This window comes from Phocoena phocoena, chromosome 1 (genome assembly GCF_963924675.1).
Source record: "Phocoena phocoena chromosome 1, mPhoPho1.1, whole genome shotgun sequence".
NCBI classification, from domain to species: Eukaryota; Metazoa; Chordata; class Mammalia; order Artiodactyla; family Phocoenidae; genus Phocoena; species Phocoena phocoena.
In genome coordinates this window covers 38331600-38336542 of record NC_089219.1, presented here as the reverse complement: position 1 = coordinate 38336542, position 4943 = coordinate 38331600, and positions in this window count along the sequence as shown.

Here is a 4943-nt window from a genome sequence, read left to right as displayed (position 1 = left end):
GTCTTTTCCTCTGAGGGAAAGTGCTGTGCAGATGTGAGAACGCTCATTTTACACTCAGTGTAAAAGTGATTGCAGTGTCCCCATTCTATAGGTAAGGACCCTGAGGCTCAGAAGCTAAGAGGCTCTCAGAGGCCACACAGCTAGAAGAAAAAGGCTCTGCTTGATTTCTAAGCTTAGACCTTTCCCTCTGCCGTTTAGACCCTGCTCCTTCCTCCTTCCTCCTTCCTGGCGGTTCCCTGGCCCCACCCACTGCAGAAGAAGAGGCCCTGAAGCACTAAAGGCACAGCCCTGGGGGCTCTGGCAGTAATCTGCTGTGCTGGTGAGCCAGGCCTCAGGTCTCCTGCCGCCAACCCCTCCCCTCCCTGCCACTGCTCCTGCCCTCCTCTCACTCACCCTCTGCACAGCAAGGGCTGGACTCAGTTACTGTGAACTCACCCTAACACCAAGGTTGCTTGAAGCCTTCCATGTGATCAGAACAGAGTGCTTTACACTTGGCCTTTCCCATCCAAACTCTGGTCCTTGGTCACATCCTCAGGCCAGACCAAGGTCCCCTCTAGCCCAGCTCACTCCTTGATCCATTCATTTAGCAAATACTTACGTCTCTCCCTTCACAGGGCACAATACTAACCAAGGCCCTGCCCTTACGGTACTTACTGATCACATGGAAAAGTCACACCTGGATCATGGAACATGGGGTGTGTGCTGAGGCTAAGGCAGGCAGAGCAGCTGGGGAGGCCTGGAGTCAAAGAATGAGTAGGAGCCCAGTAGGAAAAGCATTTCCAGAGAGGGAACCACTTGGGAGAGAACCTGGGAGGCAGACAAGACTTCCTGAGTCCACTGGGGTTGGTTTCACCTCTTCTCTTTCAATGCGGAGAGGCCGCACAGACACCCACGCATCAGGCTCTGCCCTCACTTTGTCCCTGCTCTTCACCCACTCCTCCTGGTGACCTGACAACACAGTGTCCTGCCAGGACAGGCCCCTCTGCAAACTGTGCTCCTCACCCTATCACACTCTGAGCCCCAGAACTACCCCCAGGGCCCCAGGAGTCCAGCCTCCCCCAGCACAGGAGAATTGGACCCTGGGGGAGAGGGAACGGGCCTCTGCGGTCCTGGGGCTTCACCTCTCCCGCCCCCGCTCAGGGGAGAAGGAACCAAGCTGCCTTTGCCTGTCTGATTCTCCGCGCGTTTCTCTAGATCTCAGGCTTTCGGTCTCGCCCTCCCGTCCCAGTTTCTCTCTCCCCGTCTCTACGGGTCTCTGGATCTCTTTCTCCCAGCGTCTCTCCCCGTCGTCACTCTCTCCCTCCCGGTCTCGGGCCCCGTCTCTCCAGTCTCTCCCTCCCGAGGCCGGGCGGGGGAAATCGCTCCGTAAATAGGCGGATGGCCCCGGGCGCTGCGGGCGCAGACACTCGTTTTTAGAGCCGGTAATTGACTCCTTTCAGTTGATAATTCATGGCTTGCATATGCGCTTTAATGCGGGCGCCCGGGGAGGGCGGCGGGCGGGGCGGCCAGTGCGCGGAGCTGCGAGCGACGGAGCGGCCAGGGAGCCAGCCTGTCTCAGGGCGGGTTGCGTCCGGCCGTCTGTCCGTCAGTGTGCGGGCAGGGAGGGCCGCCTCCGCCGGGTCTGTCTGTCCGGCCCACGGGAGACCTGGCGCGGGGATATACCCGATCGCGGTGGGTGAGGCGCAGAGTCCCGGACAGCCGCTGGGCAGCGAAACGAGTCTGACCGTCAGAGCCTTGGAACTGAATGGGGAGGGGACGGACACCCCTTCCCCTTGCAGCCAAAGGGGAAACTGAGGCCCAGAAAGGAGATAGGTCTTATCTGCATCCCACAGTGCAGAAACTGGACCAGAACTCAAAGGGTCCTAGTCAGGGGCCTCAGTCCCAGCCTTTGTAGAACCAACCACCCCCTCCCCCCGGGAAATTTCCTGTTACTGAGCTAAACTCCTCCCCATGAGTGAACCAACCTCAGGCTCTCAGACTGGCTTCCCCAGGAGGAGCTGGCTCTTCCCTGGGAATTCTGGACACAGACTCCTAGACCTGAACCAGCCTCTATCCCCATTGTGACTCTCAGGCTGAGGAGGGGCAGCCCATGTCCTCTTCCACCTGGCCTTCACCTTCTGTGGATGTCTCATCCTGTGAGGCCGTGTCATATGTAATCATTATTTCCATCTTACAGAAGAAACTGAGGCTCAGAGAAGCTGGGAGACTTGCCCAAGGCCTCAGAGGAGGCAGAGCCGGAACCTGGACATGTGGACACTCAGATGAAGCCCTCCACGATGGAAGTATTGATGGAGTGGGAAGGGGAGAGGGACGCGTTGCCCTGTCCCTGGAGGTCCCATATGCACCCACGCAGGCCTCACAGAAGCCCCTGTGAAGAAAGGCTCTGAGGAAGCCAATGACCTGCCCACAGTCACACAGACCAGGGAGTGATTTCAGCTGAAGATGGTGCTGGCAGGAAGTGAGAGGTTAGAGGTCAGCACAGGAGATGGAGCTGGGACTGGGAAGAAAGGCAATTGTTGACCCCAAACGTCAGCTCAAGAGAAATGAGAGAAGCCCAGCCTGTAGGGAAGTCTTGCCCACGATGAGGTTTCCCACTTTGCCTCTTGGGCTGGTATCTGCCACTCCCTTTCCCCAGGCTGATTTCAGCCAAAAATAGGATTCTGCCCCCATCTCCTAAAATCTGCAAATGCACCTGGCTTATTCCTGGTCCTCCAATCTCATCTCCACCCGCTAGTTTCCTGATCTGCGATCTGCGCAATGGAGTTAAGTCTGGGAAAGACCTGATGACGGGAGGCGGCCAGGTAATGTCTGGACTGTGTGAAGCTCAATGCTGCCCCCTGGTGCCCATACTAGTGCAGCCAGCGGGACGCAGGGAAAGGAGGCAGGAGGCACTTGAGATAGAAAACCTCTCTGCCCCCCACATCTCTGAGCCTCTTAGACCGCCCTTTTATGGGGGAGGAAGGACAGAGTAGGAGCCAGCCCTACGAACCCTGACTGAGGGGGAACCATGAGGATCCTTCTCCAGCAGAGATCTCAGACTCTGCAGTAGAGCCTGGAGAGAGAAGGAGGCCATGGAGAGGTCAGCAATAGCCCTGTCCAGCCTACACCTGAACAACCCAAATGATTCCTTCTATTGTAAGTAGAGTCAGGGCTGCCTTTCTGGTGTGATTCCTGGGGTCTCCATCTTAGTTAAACTCAGGCCTTTTTCTGCCTAAAATCCCATCATTTGTGTTCAGAGGAGGTACTCAGCAAATGTAGGACAGATGGATGGATAGATGAATTCCATTCATCTGCATTAAGATATTATCTCCTGGGCTTCCCTGGTTGCGCAGTGGTTAAGAATCCGCCTGACAATGCAGGGGGACACAGGTTCGAGCCCTGGTCCGGGAAGATCCCACATGCCGTGGAGCAACTGAACCTGTGTGCCACAACTACTGAGCCCACGTGCCACAACTAGAAGCCACCGCAGTGAGAAGCCCGCACACCACGCAGCAACGGAGACCCAATGCAACCAAAAAAAAAAAAAAAATTATCTCCAGGAAATCTTGGCTATCAAACACAGGGAGGAATGAGTTCATTAGTTTGCCGGATTGATTGGAACTAGGGCTACAAAGAGGAACGGGATAGAGGAAGGGGAAGTTTTGATGGGGGAGAACCTCAAGAGAGTTCAGGTGGAGGGAAGATCATGGGGAAGTTGGAGGGCTCAAATAAGGCTTCCTGGAGGAAGTGGCATTTGAAACAGGGCTTGAAGGGCAGAGAAAACTGTGGTGATGTTTATGTAAAGAGAACAGTATGAACAGAGGCAGAAGCACCCTTTGTGCTGGCAAGAAGGCTCCCATTTGAGGGAATGGAGGGAGGCTGTGCTATGGTGGAGCCATGCCATAGGAGGCTGTGGAGGCCCTCAGGAGGTGCTGGGTGTCAGGCCAAAAAAATCAGCAGCTGGGGGACTTCCCTGGTGGTGCAGTGGCTAAGAATCTGCCTGCCGATGCAAGGGACACAGGTTCGAGCCCTCGTCTGGGAAGATCCCACATGCCGCGGAGCACCTAAGCCCGTGTGCCACAACTACTGAGCCCACGTGCCACAACTACTGGAGCCCACATACCTAGAGCCTGTGCTCCACAGCAAGAGAAGCCACCACAATGAGAAGCCCCCGCAACACAACTAAGAGTAGCCCCTGCTCCCCGCAACTAGAGAAAGCCCATGCACAGCAACAAAGACCCAATGCAGCCAAAATAAATAAATAAAATAAATAATTTTTTTTTTTTAATTAGCAGCTGGACTGTGAGCAGGGTGTAAGTCCCAACACAGGGTCTGTTCTGACTCTGCTTCACTCCCTTGGCCTCGCTCTATGTAACTTTCTCTAGAAAGCAGTGGGAGCCATGGCAAGTTCTTGATCAAAGAAGTGCCTAGGAATCACAGCTCACTAATAGTCAAGTACTGGCAGGTACCATGGACCTCATCAAATCTAACCCCCTCAATCTGTAGATGAGAAAACTGAGGTCCAGAGAGGGGAAGTAACTTGCCTAGCATTGCACAGCAAGCCAGTAGCAGAGCCAAGACTTGGACCCAGGTCTCCAACCCCTCAGTTTGGGGCTCCTTCCCCTCTGCTGCAATGTGGGACAGCATCTTGGGGACTGAGCTGGAGGAGAGCAGCTGGAGGCAGAAGAGAACCCGGAGGCTACAGCCCCACCTCCCCACCTAGACCAGAGATCACGAGGCTGGCCAGTCAAAATGTTTATTAAGCACTTCATCCTGCTCCCTATCTTGGGGTAATCTGGGGTGTCTGTATTGAGCAGACACGCAGAGGGATAACAAAGAAAATCTCTGGTGGGCTTCCAGGAGGAGGAGAAATGAGGAAGATCTGGTATTCATGAGAAGGAAGGGACATCGAGTGCAGACTTAAGTGAGGATGTAGAAAGGCCTCCAGGAGAAGGAGTGTCTTG